Source organism: Bos indicus, chromosome 5 (genome assembly GCF_029378745.1).
Source record: "Bos indicus isolate NIAB-ARS_2022 breed Sahiwal x Tharparkar chromosome 5, NIAB-ARS_B.indTharparkar_mat_pri_1.0, whole genome shotgun sequence".
In the NCBI taxonomy this organism is placed as follows: Eukaryota; Metazoa; Chordata; class Mammalia; order Artiodactyla; family Bovidae; genus Bos; species Bos indicus.
The window spans coordinates 47112210-47129803 of record NC_091764.1 but is presented as its reverse complement, the minus strand read 5'-3'; the positions used below and the strand labels follow the sequence as shown (position 1 = coordinate 47129803).

The following is a 17594-nucleotide window of genomic DNA, read 5'->3' as shown; positions in this document are numbered from 1 at the left end:
CTCTATCTGTGGGCTAGCCCAGGTGAAGAGGGAATACAAAGAGGAAATTTGTCAGTTGCTTCATTTGCTATTATTTTCTCCCATTCTGAAGGCTGTCTTTTCACCTTGCTTATAATTTCCTTTGTTGTGCAGAAGCTTTTAAGTTTAATTAGGTCCCATTTGTTTATTTTTGCTTTTATTTCCAATATTCTGGGAGGTGGGTCATAAGAGGATCCTGCTGTGATGTATGTCGGAGAGTGTTTTGCCTATGTTCTCCTCTAGGAGTTTTATAGTTTCTGGTCTTATGTTTAGTTCTTTAATCCATTTTGAGTTTATTTTTGTGTATGGTGTTAGAAAGTGTTCTAGTTTCATTCTTTTACAAGTGGTTGACCAGTTTTCCCAGCACCACTTGTTAAAGAGATTGTCTTTAATCCATTGTATATTCTTGTCTCCTTAGTCAAAGATAAGGTGTCCATATGTGCATGGACTTATCTCTGGGCTTTCTATTTTGTTCCATTGATCTATATTTCTGTCTTTGTGCCAGTAATAGCAAATGAAGCAATTGACAAACAACTAATCTCAAAAATATACAAGCAACTCCTACAGCTCAACTCCAGAAAAATAAATGACCCAATCAAAAAATGGGCCAAAGAACTGAATAGACATTTCTCCAAAGAAGACATACAGATGGCTAACAAACACATGAAAGATGCTGAACATTACTCATTATCAGAGAAATGCAAATCAAAACCACTATGAAAAAAAAAAAATCACTATGAGGTATCATTTCACGCCAGTCAGAATGGCTGTGATCCAAAAGTCTACAAGCAATAAATGCTGGAGAGGGTGTGGAGAAAAGGGAACCCTCTTACACTGTTGGTGGGAATGCAAACTAGTACAGCCACTATGGAGAACAGTGTGGAGATTCCTTAAAAAACTGGAACTAGAACTGCCTTATGATCCAGCAATCCCACTGCTGGGCATACACCCTGAGGAAACCAGAAGGGAAAGAGACACGTGTACCCCAATGTTCATCGCAGCACTGTTTATAATAGCCAGGATATGGAAGCAACCTAGATGTCCATCAGCAGATGAATGGATAAGAAAGCTGTGGTACATATACACAATGGAGTATTACTCAGCCATTAAAAAGAATACATTTGAATCAGTTCTAATGAGGTGGATGAAACTGGAGCCTATTATACAGAGTGAAGTAAGCCAGAAAGAAAAACACCAATACAGTATACTAACGCATATATATGGAATTTAGAAAGATGGTAACAATAACCCTGTATACGAGACAGCAAAAGAGTCACTGATGTACAGAACAGTCTTTTGGACTCTGTGGGAGAGGGAGAGGGTGGGATGATTTGCGAGAATGGCATTGAAACGTGTATAATATCATATATGAAATGAGTCACCAGTCCAGGTTCGATGCATGATACTGGATGCTTGGGGCTGGTGCACTGGGACGACCCAGAGGGATGGTATGGGGAGGGAGGAGGGAGGAGGGTTCAGGATGGGGAACACATGTATACGTGTGGCAGATTCATTTTGATATATGGCAAAATTAATACAATATTGTAAAGTTAAAAAATAAAATTAAATTAAAAAAAACAAAGAGGAAATTTGATGTAGATAAAATATAATTGAAAAAAGTAGAAAAGGTAAGGTGAGGAATGATTTTGAGCTTCTTATTCTGGATAAGATTTTAGAAGACTATGCCTTAAAAGAGAGAAGGAAGGTGGAACAAACATGTGGGTGGACGATAAGGTACTGAGTACAGTTTAGGAAATGCTGAAATCTGAGGCGATGGAGTAGCCAGATGACAGATGGCAATATGGATCTCATGTGTGACATCTCAACTACACAGAAGAGAAGGCAGAGATGCCCAGGAAGAGTTTATAAGAAGGGATTAAGCAAAAGAGCCAGGAAAGCAGGGAGCAGAAGTAGGTGATCAGAAAAGAGGAGAACCAGGAAAAAGATGGAACCATAGAAGCCAAAAGAGGAAACACTCAAAATATATAATGATGACCAACTGTCAAACGCCACAGAAAGATCAACAATGTTAAGAAGTTTTAAAAGCTGCTAACTGTACATTCACCGATACAATGAACGTGAACTTGGGCAAACTCCAGGAGATGCTGAGGGACAGGGAGGCCTGGCGTGCCGCAGTCCATTGGGTCACAAAGAGTCGGACGTGACTGGGCAACTGAACAACAGTAATAAGTATACATTCAGGAGATCACCAGTTACCTTTGCTGGATCACTTTCAGAGAAGTGGCAGATGTGGAAGCCAGAGGACCTGGAGGCACCGATCAGTCTACTATTACCTGAGCACCTTCTCCGTGCTTTAGGGATGACAACGTCCAAGGTGTATATATGGAATTCTTCTTTTTGGTAAAAGATATTTGGGAGGTTGGGGGGAAGTGCGGAAGAGTTTAAGAGAACTGAGAGATGGTCCACGTCTTTGGTTGAGAGTGTGTTTTGGGAGGAAAAGAGCAGGTTGGGACTTCAGAAGAGAGGTACAACAGCAGAATAATTGCTTGGGGAAAGGGTAAGAGAGTGGCTAGAGATAAAGACAAAGACTGATGACTAGCGGAGAAAGCCCAGCTGAGGCTGGAACTCATCACTTTGTAATGCAGCCAACCTCCATGGCTGTACAGTCTTTTTCTTCCAATAAAGTCAGTAACCTGGGAACAGGAGTAAAGACCACGGATGGTTTGGTGGCACTAAGGCCATGCACTGGCAGGCATGTGAGGCTGTGGTCCAGAGGAGACAGGTACTCAAGGCGGCTGGTGATTGCACAGGCAACTGGACCCTTAATGAAGGAATAAGAACTCAGCAACATTCTGACACGTGGATTCTTCAGGAATTTAACAAGACTTCTGAAAAAGAAAAGGATCTAAAAATAGAAAACTCTGATACTATTAAAAGTTATCCAGTGTCTGAATTCAAAATAACTGATTCAACACCTTAAAAATGATACACTTCCCTATAACTTTTATCTTTAAATTTTATCCTTTGCTTTTGACACTATAGAAATCTAGGTAAATAGGTAATTTCTGAGGTTTGCTGTTATATTTCAAAGTAAGGCATCCCTGTCAGGTTAAAGTATTGTGATTTCTGATTACTTGGGAAACTTGCATTTAAAGGAAAAAAATTTAAGTATAAAACAGAAAACTTCCAAATCAAAAAAGAACAAACAGCTAAATATTTGAGACATTTGCAAAACCATAAGGAAGATACTTCAATAAAGTCAAGCTCAAACTGGAAAATATAAATGACATAACCTGACACTGAGAGTTCCTTGATCACGGTTGTCAAGTATTAGAATATTATCCACTCTTAAAATTCATACATTATAGTAAATAACTTCACTCTCCTTGATAAGTATTTCCCATCAGCAAACTTGACAAGTGAGCATTTTATATAGGACAGATATGATTCATGTGTGACTTAGTAATAGACAAAATAAATAAAGAAGACTAGTTCCTATATAATTTCTAACTCTCATGAATTCTAGGATTTATTTGCAACCCCTAAGAGAACTCTTTGTTTTTATGATAGATTTATATTCATATTCACATAGACGCTTTGGTTTTGGACAGTTCAACTTTTAATAATCTGCATTTTGGGTAGCATAGACACCACACACATCCATGTTCAGATGACCAGATGTGTCCTAGCCCTTCTGCTCTCACTCCCGTGTTCTCATGGGATCATGAACAAGGCTGAGTCAAGGACCCAACCCTACATTACATCTGCTTGCTAACCTTGGTAATCATAAGTTCTAATCCAAACATGCAGTGAATTATATACATCGTTTCCTAATTAAAGATTCAGTGGGAAAGAATACACACACGCATACACCACAAAGTTACACTAGAATGTAATACAGCAAATTGTCCTGTTCAAAAGCACAACTGATTTCAAAATAATTGAATGAACAGGATTGAGAAGAAAATTTATCTTGTTACAAAAATAGTCATAACAGCAGTTGTTTCTGATGTCTTTATAGCCTAGGAGACTTGGAATTCTGCCCAACATAACCCAGGAGGTCATCGACCTGTCATGAGGGTAGAGGCTCCTATCACACGAGCATCCCCGAACAGAAACATGGCGGGGGAAGCACACAGCAGGGGAGTTGGGAGATATGACGCACCACTCTCAGCACATAGTAAATGGTTAATGAATATCAATGCAAAGGAATAGAGGAAAACAACAGAATGGGAAAGACTAGAGATCTCTTCAAGAAAATTAGAGATACCAAGGGAATATTTCATGCAAACATGGGTTTGATAAAGGACAGAAATGGTATGGACCTAAGGGAAGAGAAGATATTAAGAAGATGTGGCAAGAACACACAGAACTGTACAAAAAAGATCTTCACGACCAAGATAATCACAATGATGTGATCACTCACCTAGAGCCAGACATCCTGACATGTAAAGTCAAGTTGGCCTTAGAAAGCATCACTATGAACAAAGCTAGTGGAGGTGATGGAATTCCATTTGAGCTATTTCAAATCCTGAAAAGATGATGCTGTGAAAGTGATCCACTCAATATGACAGCAAATTTGGAAAACTCAGCAGTGGCCACAGGACTGGAAAAGGTCAGTTTTCATTCCAATCCCAAAGAATGGTCAAACTACCGCACAACTGCACTCATCTCACACGCTAGCAAAGTAATGCTCAAAATTCTCCAAGCCAGGCTTCAGCAGTATGTGAACCGTGAACTTCCAGATGTTCAAGCTGGTTTTAGAAAAGGCAGAGGAACCAGAGATAAAATTGCCAACATCCACTTGATCATCGAAAAAGCAAGAGAATTCCAGAAAAACATCTATTTCTGCTTTATTGACTATGCCAAAGCCTTTGAATGTGTGGATCACAAGAAACTGTGGAAAATTCTGAAAGAGATGGTAATACCAGACCACCTGACCTGCCTCTTGAGAAACCTATAATGCAGGTCAGGAAGCAACAGTTAGAACTGGACATGGAACAACAGACTGGTTCCAAATAGGAAAAGGAGTACATCAAGGCTGTATATTGTCATCCTGCTTATTTAACTTATATGCAGAGTACATCATGAGAAACGCTGGACTGGAAGAAGCACAAGCTGGAATCAAGATTGCTGGGAGAAATATCAATAACCTCAGATATGCAGATGACACCACCCTTATGGCAGAAAGTGAAGAGGAACTAAAAAGCCTCTTGATGAAAGTGAAAGAGGAGAGTGAAACAGTTGGCTTAAAGCTCAACATTCAGAAAACGAAGATCATGGCATCTGGTCTCATCACTTCATGGGAAATAGATGGGGAAACAGTGGAAACAGTGTCAGACTTTATTTTGGGGGGCCCCAAAATCACTGCAGATGGTGATTGCAGCCATGAAATTAAAAGACGCTTATTCCTTGGAACGAAAGTTATGACCAACCCAGACGGCATATTCAAAAGCAGAGACATTACTTTGCCAACAAAGGTCCATTTAGTCAAGGCTATGGTTTTTCCAGTGGTCATGTACGGATGTGAGAGTTGAACTGTGAGAAAGCTGAGCGCCAAAGAATTGATGCTTTTGAACTGTGGTGTTGGAGAAGACTCTTGAGAGTCCCTTGGACTGCAAGGAGATCCAACCTGTCCATCCTAAAGGAGATCAGTCCTGGGTGTTCATTAGAAGGACTGATGCTGAAGCTGAAACTCCAATACTTTGGCCACCTCTTGTGAAGAACTGACTCATTGGAAAAGACCCTGATGCTAGGAGGGATTGGGGGCAGGAGGAGAAGGGGACAACAGAGGATGAGATGGCTGGATGGCATCACTAACTCGATGGACATGAGTTTGGGTGAACTCCGGGGGTTGGTGATGGACAGGGAGGCCTGGCGTGCTGCGATTCATGGGGTCACAAAGAGTCGGACACGACTGACCACTGAACTGAACTGAACTAAATGAATATTTGCTAATAACATCTAACAGCTCAGAGAATTAAGCTTGTTTCATCTAGTTCTATGGAAAACAAGGATGATATTATCCATCTCACAGAGCTGCGAGAAGTGTGTAAGATAAAGATAACTCATGCAAAGTGCTTAGCACACAGCCCAGCATGCACTAATCTCAGAAGACCAAGCCTCAAGAAGTGTGTAACAAATATGTGTTGAAAAAAGAAGGTAGGTCTATAAAATATTTTAAGGTACAAACATTTCATTTCCCCTTTTATTTTCTTTGTATTCAGTTTCTCTTAAAAATCAGTTGTAAGAGCTGTGTTCTTTTATGCTACATGGAGAAATAGGAGAAGGGCAGTATTGGAATTATGGATAGGACGAACGCAATCTTTTCCCACCAAAGAGTACTTTTTCTAAACTTCCTCATCATTTTGGATATGCAAATAAGTGACTATAAAGTGGTAAGAGGAGTACCTGTGGGTGGCTCATGGGAATCAGTCTCCACAGACACTCAAGCAAGGCCCAGCATGAGCCAGGCAGCCAGGCACTGTCCTAGGTGCTGGAATATAAGGCCTGGTACTCACAGGAAAGATATATAGGTAATTACAAAATGACAGACTAAGTGAGGCATCATTTGTATGTGTCCCAGATCTAACCTTTCAGATTGGGGTGCAGTGGAAATTCACTTGAAGATAGTATTTGAAGCAACAGGAAATGTTTAGAGGGAAGACAAGATTAAAAATATACCAAGTTCAGAGACTTAAACACTTATGTCAGTTCTGTTCTTAGCTATGTGCCCCCTCTCCTAAAGAGTGTTATTTCCTCTCTTTAAACCTTAAAAAACAATTACTGAGCTAACTCCTATGTTGTTAAGGATATTCATCATATGTAATATTAGAGGGCTGGACTAGAAGATCCCAGTAATTTTTCTTAGCTCTAGAGTTCCTTTTATGCCTGATCATCTTCCAAATGGTCCAGAATACACCATTACACAAAAACTTTGCGATTTTTAAGAATGAAAGAGGTGCCTGTCCTTGTAAATTATGAAAACTTGATATTGGTAGATAAAACCAGCCATAAACAGCAGTTCTTAAGTGCTGGGAATTCCCCCACTCTATTCCAATAATGAAAGGCCACTATAAATCCATAAGTGGAAATTTATAACCAGCAACCGAGCACCTATATGTCTCACCCTAAATTTTGACAGCTGCTCCCTGAAAAGTGATCATGATTCAGGAAGGATGAAAGTCACTGAGCAATGTAAGTTCTTGTTCATACCTTCAAATACTTGCAGAAATTATTTTTTCTACATGTTAATTTTTTTTGCCAATCACGGTTTATAAAAACAAGTGTTAACCACAACAGCACCTGTTTATAAAACTCTCCACTGTGGCTATTTGTTAACCTACTTCTCATTTTTAGAATCAGCAAGATGCCACTGTTGACTTCACATTCTATATCAGTTACATTTTACATGTAACCAGGGCATATGACACGTGCCTAGCTTTATCTTAAAAATGGGGCTTCATAAATCAAATATTTTCCATACCTTCAAATTCATGAATCACATACTACTGCCAGCAGAAGAGCAACATGAAAACATAAGGCCAGCTCAGCAGTAATCAGAAGCACCTATTTTCACAATACTGAAATCAGGTATAATTTTTTGTTTGTTGGATAGACACATCTCCAGAAAAGCAATTCAGATGATCACCAGGAAACAAAGATTTTTAAAATTTTATACTGAATTTATTTCTAATTATAACAAATCGTCACTGATCTAAAAAAATATACTATTCCAACAAACAATATAAAATTCCCTGGTTATCTATTGCTAGTAAAATAATAAATAACAGAAATGTAAAGGGTGCAATTCTCCATAAAGTACAGAGACTGGCAATGCTATGGGCTATAACCCAAAGAACCTGTATGACTGCTCACTCTCCAGAAAAATTTTCTTTGACATATAATCTTTTCTATAAAATGCACAAGCCATTAAGAGTCTCTATACTATGGTGATTTTCAAAGATTTGGGAGAAGTGGGATATATTTTTGTCTTGCAGGGAAAAAAAAAGCAAGAAACTAAAAAACAAGCATACATTTTAGTATCCTCTGATTATATGAGAAGTACACTTTTACCTTAAGAAACGTGCTCTATGTATGTTTAGAACAGCTGACACTAATCCGAAACCCCACTGCCATTCTTGATGCCCTAACTTGATCGTCTAGTAGAAGACTCTGATATATATCTCACACACACACACATGAAAGGCAACTGCAGCCCTACTTGTTTTCAGCAAAATTAACGTTTTCTCCAGTAACTAAGCCTCATTTGGCCATAGCTATATTTTACCTGTTAGTGAAATATTGAAAAAGCCTTTATGGTCAGGCCTGTCTTGAGATCCAGGGGAAAATGCATCCGCAATTCTAAACAACTGATTTTACAAACGAAGACAAAGGAAACAGCTTATTCAGAAGATGTCAATGTAAGTGCTGTATGGAGATGAATAAATACATTTCTAACTCTGGTAGGTTTCATGCCCTGACTCTGATGCAGATTATTCATGGTGGCTCTGTCGTTTCTTTCAGAGTCAGCACAAACATCTAGTTCTCAAAGAAAGATCACCTGAGCTAAAACACTCACCCCCTTTTTACCACCGCTAACACTCTATCCCATTAAGCTTTGATTTTCTCCATTGTACTGGACACGATTTTTCATTTAGATTGTTAGATTCCTGGTTTCAGGAAAGCAACAACCCTCTTTCTTCTGTATCACTCAATCTCTAGCACCTGGAATGCCACCTGACACATGAGGAGTATCGTCAAGTAAATTTGGTGAATGAATAAAAATGGTGGGGCTTACCACCAACTATCTTCCTATTCTTGGCAGGAGAGGGAAGTAAAGGAGAAAATTCAAGCATTACACTGGAGCTTATATATGAAATATTACTTAATCTAAGTAAATACATATAAAATTACTTAATTATGATAATCTGTTTAGCCATAATATTTTGGATGCAATTCAAGCAGTTTCTAGAATAGAGATCTTCAAAGGTATATTAATATATTAAGTAATACACTTCAAAGATATATTAGTAAGTTAACTGAAGTTCAATTCAATTTCCACATAACTATAGATTTAAGTGCTGATATTGCTTCAAATCCACAGATCCAAAGAGCTCAGTTCTATCGTTCAATGTTTCAGAAATGCTTCTTGGCTTTAAGCTTATGTAATAGTTAATGAGAAACCAGAGTAGAATTCTAACACTTCAAATATAAAGGCATATAATCAATTCTATTATATATTCTAAAATACCACTGGGAATGTCTCCCTCTTGCACCAAGGTGAATCATTCTGTATTCCATATTTTACTTGACTTTTTTTTCTGAGTTGGTACTTAATAAACACTTCGTAGCTGAACTGGTGCCTAGGACATTCCACAGTGCAAAATAAGCTCTCATTACTTATTTTGGGAGCTGCTAAAACAATACCAAAAACTTTATGTATATTCATTAGCACACTTATTCCTCTGTCCTTTAAAAAAATAATTTCATAATTTTCAAGCAATTTACAGAATTATGCAACCATTATCACAGTCTAATTTTAAAACATTTCTATATAAGATGATGGATATTCACTAAACTTACTGGGATAATCATTTCATGGCGTAAGTCAAATCATTATGATGTACACCTTAAACTTACATAGTGCTGCATGTCAACTGGGCTTCCCTAGTGGCTCAGTTGGTAAAGAATCCACCTGCAATGCGGGAGACCTGCATTCGATCCTTGGGTTGGAAATATCCCTGGAGGGTGGCATGGCAACCCACTCCAGTGTTCTTGCCTGGAGAATCCCTACGGACAGAGGAGCTTGGCGGGCTATAGTCCATGGGGTTGCAAAAAGTCAGACATGACTGAGCGACTAAGCACAGCTTGGCAGTTATATCTCAATAAAATTGGAAGAAAAAGTATTTTAATAAAGTTAAAAAAACGTTTTATCCTCCCATAAGGATATGCAGATTCCACGTGCCCATCTGCATCAGTACATGGTATTTCAAGTCTAGCTTTTTCATTTAGCATATTTTGCAGTTCCTCCATATTGTAGCATATACTAGTCCCCTCTCTTTCTAAAGTTATTTAGAAGTTGCTTTCTCTCCAGGACATCACAACCAAATGTACAGCACTAACAAAACACCCAGTGTTTGAATCCTAACACCTATTTTGAGTTGCATTTCCCTTTGCATAATCAACTTGCATTTAATGCTTTTACATCTGCATTGTAAGAAATTAATCAAATGGGCAATCTATTCAGTACCCATTGTGAATTCCCTTATTAAGGTATCCACAGAACTGATTCCTCTATCTGTTGACCCTCTCTCTTACATGATGAGAATTGTATGTTTAATCGGTGTTCCTGGTTTAGCTCCAAGAATATTCAGCATAAGACAACTGAAAGACTGCTTTCTTACTAAGTTCATCTTGTCCCATGATTAACCACCAAATCTATATACCCTTTTCTTCCAAATCTCTTGAATCCTTTCCATAACTCCAGCTTCCACATTTCAAGCTGCTTCCTTACAGTTCTCCTTGGACATCTTGGCAATGCAAATTCAGTGTGTTGAATATATTTTTTTCTGTTCACACCTATATTTTCCTACAACTGCCATATCTACCCTTTTCTTTATGTCTCCACTTCTAATCCCTTTTATACACTAATACCACACTAATCTCCCTAAAGTACATCTCTGTGCTGCTAAGTCACTTCAGTAGTGTCCGACTCTGTACGACGCTATGGACTATATAGCCTGCCAGGCTCCTCTGTCAAAGGGATTCTCCAGGCAAGAATACTGGAGTGGGTTGCCATGCCCTCCTCCAGGGGATCTTCCTGACCCAGGGATCATATCTGTGTCTCTTATGTCTCCTGCACTGGCAGTCAGGTTCTTTACCACTAGTGCCGCCTGGGAAGCTCTACCTCTACCCCTAGCACAGTGCCCCAGTGCCTGCATAATGCATGTAAGCTTCTTAGTCTGCTATTCATAACTATCCGATGTGCTTTACTTAGAAACTGAGGCACAGGCAGATTTACTTGCCAAGTTCATTCCTCAGTGAAGAGAGAACACCAGAATTCCAACTCAGGTAGTCTCACCCAGGTCCCACATCCTTAACCAGCAGGACACAGCTGCCTGGAGAAACAGGTATGGCCTCAGAGTAAGGAAAGGGTGTTATTCTTTGTCTCACATATACCTATATAAGTCCGGGGTCGGGGCAGTGGTGGGCAGTGGATACATACACACAAGAGCATATGCACGTCCTTTTGGAGGGCTAATTGTCCTGTACTTGGTATTCTAAAGCACCTAATTCTAGGACATATACTGATGAAAAAGAACTGCCTTGTGTACGTCCAAGCCCTCTTTTATGCCACTGTAGATAGTGCTGGCAGAACCCTGGTGACATGTGGATGGGGAAGTCATGTGGCCCCCTCTCAAATGAGATTTAACTCTAAACAGGAAGTGAGGACAGAGAATGTTAAATGGACAGCAGTTTGTCTGCTAATTGAAATCATGTCTTCTGCTCAAATCTGTCTACAGCTGTCTTCCTCCGGCTGCCTTGGCTGTGTGAGGCCCTAAGAGACACAGCTCTAAGTACTGCATCTAGACCTTTCAATGGTTCATCTTTGAGGGTCTCTGGCTCTTTGCACTGGGATGGAGGCCTTCATTTTACAAATAAGAAACCGAAGAATCATAGAGATCTAAGAAATATTTCTAAAGTCAGAGTTCCTTAGTCTCATTAAGAGAATTACTATTTTGGAGGGTGAGTAAAAATCACTCAGTCGTATCCAACTCTTTATGATTCCATGGACATACAGTCCATGAACTCTCCAGGCCAGAATACTGGAGTAAGTAGCCTTTCCCTTGTTCAGGGAATCTTCCCAACCCAGGAATCGAACCAGGGTCTCCTGCATTGCAGGTGGATTCTTTACCGGCTGAGCTACCAGGGAAGTCTGTTTTTGGAGGGTAGGAACTTTAATTGAAAGATTCTAGTTTTTCTACCTCTGGCATCTATTTCTATTAAATGAAAATACCAAACAATATTTTCCAACTTAAAAAAAAATAAAAATTACCCACACTCTGAAACTAGAAATGAGCTGATCTGAGTTCCAGTGTTATTTTGGTCCTTTCGAGCTATGTGAACTTCAATGTGGGCAGCCCTAGAGACTCCACGGTCTGGACTCGTGACTGTAAAACTCTGAGAGGTCTCTTAATCTTTCATTCTCATCCTTGTACAGGTTGACTTGCTTCTCTCCTATTCCAGACTGTTTCTTCCCATGTGGTCGAGGGCACTGAGTTGAATTTACAAACTCCCAGAGGAGTGCTCTCATTGACCCAGCTTGGTTTATGTGTCCACTATCAGACCAATCACCCATAACCATTGTTATTCCATAACAATGGAATAATATAACTATGGCAGTTTTCATTAATCAAGGCTGACCAAACTGCAGTGGAAACAGGGATATTTTAAATATGAGAACTGCTCCTCTCAGGGGAGAATAAAAGAGTTTCAAGGCAGACAAACAGATGTCTAACTACATCATGGAGACACATAGCACAGGATGTATTTTTCATTAAATAAATGGGAGATTTGATGACCTCCAAGAAAAATTTTTAAAAAGAAGGAAAAAGAAAAAATTACCAAATGGATGTAGGTCCAATGCAAAACTCTTCTGGGTTTGTACAGTTAAAACAAAAATAGCATTGAAGGAATTACTCACCTCCACATACCATATGTTACATCAGCAAAAGAATAATGTGAAGAGAAGGAAGGAGTGAAATCTTATTGCATATTAAATCTAACAAGGTCTATGTTTATCTGGGTCAAGATAAAATTTTAAGCATATTAGTGTATTTGTTGGAATACTCAAACAACGTCACATAAAATTTACAGCTTGATTAAAAGAGACATAGGTGTATTCAATGACTTGCTTGATCTGGAAGTGAAAGTGTTCATACTGGAATGATTTAAATAGAAGCTCCAGGTTCACATAGCAGGGATGCTGAGAAAGGACTTCCTATATGAAATAACAGGCCTCCCTAACTAAGCTCTAAGGATCCTTCCAATTCTAATATTCCTGATAGACTTATGCCATTGTTAGTCTCCTGAGGGGATACTCATTAGCAGAAGTGACTGTATTTGCAAACCACAGAGAAAATGGGAGGTGATACAAAAAATATTGTTGGCTGATTTTTGAGTCAATGTCAATCACTGTTATTAGCATCATCTATAAACAAGATTGGAGAAGGAAATGGCAACCCACTCCAGTATTCTTGCCTGGAAAATCCCATGGACAGAGGAGCCTGGCAGGCTAAGGTCCATGGATAGCGAAAGAGTTGAACAGGACTCAGCAGTTAAACAACAACAATCAGTAAGACACGATGCTAATTTGACTTGCAGTATTATATTAGGAATTAGTTTTTGTTCAAGAGTTTAGTTTAAGATAAGACAACCCACTGTTCAAAAGAATAAAGATACCTACAAGGGAAATTAGGATTCTAGTTCATTTGTAGATGGATCTGAGCCCTTAAATATCAGAAGAGTCCTCAGAGATCTAAAAGAGTCTGGAATAAAGGATAGAGGACCACACTGTAAGAGGTCTGCCTTCTGTAAGGATCAGTGGAGGTGCGCATAAGTCACATACCTTGTTTGTATCCTACTTTATTCATTTAAAAAGACTCAGGTGGACAAATGAATTCTTATATTCAGTGCTAATATTCAGTGCTAATATTCCTTTAAACTATTCCATGTGGGAAAAAAATACAGTTTGAGATAATAGAGTTGATGATACAAAACATCCCAGACAAATGCAACATGGTGGCCAACCAATTTTCAACCAACAAATGTACTAGAGATGGAAAGCAATTTTTAGAAAAGAAAAATAAGCAGTGTAGTCCATAAACAAGCAAGTTTACCCTGTTTCTGAAATATAATCAATGTTTCTGGTTTGGGAGTTTGCGAATCAAACTAAGTACAGCTAAGGTTTGAATCATCCAGGATCTTACATCCAAGACCTGCCAGTTCAAAGATTACTGTTTTTAACATAGAAATAAATGGCTTTGATGCTTGGAAACCTTGGAGAAGTAAGGCTGACCAATGAAATGTGCTACCCTCTCTTCCCTCCCTTTTCCTCCCCCGCTCCCACCCCTACCCCCTATGATTGTGTGTTCAGCTTTTGCACACAGAAGAGCAGGGACAACCATCTGTCCCAAGTGTATGTGAAAGTTCTCACTCTATCCTTCTGGCACACTTATCAAGAGAGAGAATCCTAATCTGTCAATTCCAGGAAGCAGAGAGGACGTGGTTGCATGACTTTACAAAAACCAAACTTGTAGAGGAAACTAGTGAGAAGTTACTTGAACTAATTACACCAATTCCTAAAAAGTCTCACACTACAAATACCCACTACCAAAACTTTTTTTCTCCATAAAAACAATGCAGGACATTTTAAAATGAAATAAAAGAAAGTGAACAGCTCTCTTAAAATGCAGTTTGAACATCTCAGGCAATTTAAGGCCTTACTTGACTAATCCAGACTTCAGATGCAGACATTGTTTAATAAAGTGACTTTTATGGATGCACATCACAATTGTTGTTCAATATCTATTAGGATAGGCAAATAACAACAAAAGAACAAAAAAATTGTTAATGCAAATGAACTATTTTCAAAAGATCTAAACTACATTCCCGTTCCCCCTCTTTCTCTGATTTTCCTGAAAGGACCTCATCTGGAAAGGTGAATGGGTCACTGAGGACTGCCCTGAGCAGCTTCACTGCTCAGCGCTCACCTGCCCAGGTGAGTGAGGATGAAAGCAGAGCAGAGTGGTTACCTTGGAGGAACTCCATGACTAATTCAAAGGCATTACACGTGCAGAAAGGTGCCAGGGCCACAGGTGGAAGTGGCTCACATACTTTAATATTCAAAAGAGATAAACAAATTCTTCCTTTTAAAGTCATTCAATAACCCTGCCCTGCCTGGATTCTGGCACATCAGTATCTCTATCATGGATATGAATAGCACTTAGAGAATGCTTATAAAATGCACGTTATCTGTCTTAGAACTTGAAAATTATCCAGTGTGGCTAAGTAAAAATATACATAAAAATAGAGTCAGGATTTATATTTTGCATGATAATTAATCAAAATATGATCTATCAGAGTCTTTAAAAGGGCAATACTATAAAACCAAGTATTTGGTGGAAAACAAAAGCACCAAATATCATGAAATTGAATTTCAGGATCATTTTTTAGCTTTTTGTTGCATTAAGGTTTATAAATCAGTTCTGTAATCAGTGCCAGGTCTTCTTAAGTGAAAATACCAAATGAATCATCTATGTGAGAATTTCAGAATAAATAGTGGTTTTGGGTAGATAAGATTATATAAAAGATGAAGTCTGGGACTTACCAACATGGTCAGAATTTTGTAAGTTGATAAACACTCTACAAAACTCCTTGATATTCAGTAATAGGTTATTAACTTAGAGGAACAGGAATCTCCCTACTGACAATTCTTGCCAGAAAAACAATTTCCTCATGACATAGGTGAATTTTTTGGTTGAAATCCTTCACTAAGTACCTTTACCTGAATTATTTAAGAAAATAAAACAAAGTTTAAAACCACAGAGTTCTAGAACTTGAAAAATCTTAAGAAACTCATCTCCTATTAAATTTTATGAAACAAAACCCCATAAAAGTATGGTGATTTTCCCCAAACAATGTTTTAGTTTAAACTCTAACTTTAGAATTATGAAAAGTAGATGAGTGAAGAAATCAGATTTTAAAAAGCTAAGCAAAGTCATCCTATGCACAGAGATATTCACTAGGTCAACATAAAATCAGGGAAGATTTAAAATCAGTCTATCATCATGATCATTGCTAAAACTCAGTTTTGATGGAGTTACAGAAAACTTATCCATTGTTAGAACAACTTCTCTCTCACAGCATCAGACCCTACTGACATTTTAATTCAAGTTTTTGCATTTCATGAAATTATAAGCTGTGTTTTATCTAAGATGAAGGAAAGATGGTAAAATTTGAAACCAGAAACCCTACAGTAGAAGAGACATTATCTAGGATAAAGTTAAATTTCAGCAAAGACTTGAGAATGAACTAAAGGAAGGGCAGACTTATTGAGGAATTTTCTGGGAAGGTCTTTCTAGTTCAATTGTTCCTTATTCCTTGTGGTAGTCTGAACCACTGGATAAATTGACAAAACAGAGAGGTATGTTTCTTTCAAGAAACAAACATCACAGTGAGAAAAATAATAATGACACTTCTGGTTTACCAACAGCACCATTAACTAAGATGTGAATGTCATCAGTATATTTCACTAACTTGTAAATCTTAATATAAATAATTTTTCTAAGCCATCTAGGGAAATACAGGGCATAAAATTTTCAAATTGTGTCAAAGGCTAATTAGAATAGATATGCTGCAAATGTAATTGAATCCAACCATATTACCTACTTAAGGACTGGTTTTAAGACAATTGTCACTATCACTATTTTCCTATAACTGTAAAATACAAGGGGATGTCTCTCCTATCCCATTCAGAGAGGCCTTGAAATTGAAGCCAAGAGATGCAATGAGAGGTCATTATGTTATATGACAGGACTTCTTTAAAAGCCCTGGTTATTTGACATCTAATGAAATGTCAAATCCCAAGTGTCAGAGCCCATTGTGACACCTTCTATTTATTACACAGCAGTTTGAAGTTGGGGATTCAATGCACATCTAACTCCACAAAATTATATGGGTACTTTTTGAGAGAGCATCAGGGGAAACATGTCAGTTTTGCATCTAAGGCAAATGACTTTCGATGTTCAGTATTTTATTCTTAAAATTTGTCTTTGACAAATCAGATTCAGACATGATTCTCTTTAAGAAATTGCACTTAATGTATAATGACTACTGTCCTTGATATATCATTTTCCAAAGTCTAGTTTAGGGATATTTTTTAGATATCTCCATAAATATTTCTCCTTGAAGGTACATTTTGTAAACTTATAAAGTACTTTTGTTGTTTTTCAATTATCAAAACAAGCAGGCATTTGAGACTGTTTGATTCTATCTGCACAAACACATCATAATACAAACCCAAGAAGGTGTGAATTTGACTCGGTTGTGAGAATATGCACCATGAACACCAAAGTAACTAAAAGTTTCTAAATTCCCTTTTTTTCAGTCTCCAAGTTTTCAGAATTATGCATGAAAACTGACAGCACTTTTTGATATGACACAAATCTTAGTTAAATTCAATGGAAACTAAGTTCAGGAAACATGGATTGTCACTACAATAGAACAGACTATCCATGTTAAAAAAAAAAAAAAAAAGAAAGAAACATCTCTAAAACTCAGGAATTACTGTGGAAAAGCAACACAGCCATATTATTCAAGTAAATATCAAAGAATTATAATTTTGCATTATTATGCTTTTGCTATCACATGAATTTTCAAATCTCAACTTTCATCAGCCACAACAGGATTTCTGGCATTTAAAACTAACTCTCATGGATTTCAATATCACTGAAACAGAATCTAAATTATCAGTCAACACTCAAAAGTTGTGAATGGTATATATTCATGGTTAGACATCAAAAAGGTCAGGACAAATTAGAACTGAAATACAA

The 17594-nt window shown here is 38.0% G+C and overlaps 1 protein-coding gene across 6 annotated transcripts in view; it reads right to left on the bottom strand.

The window, feature by feature from the left end:
• Positions 1-17594, bottom strand: part of GRIP1 (glutamate receptor interacting protein 1) — a 502117-nt gene that overhangs the window by 439280 nt on the left and 45243 nt on the right. The window lies entirely within an intron of this gene.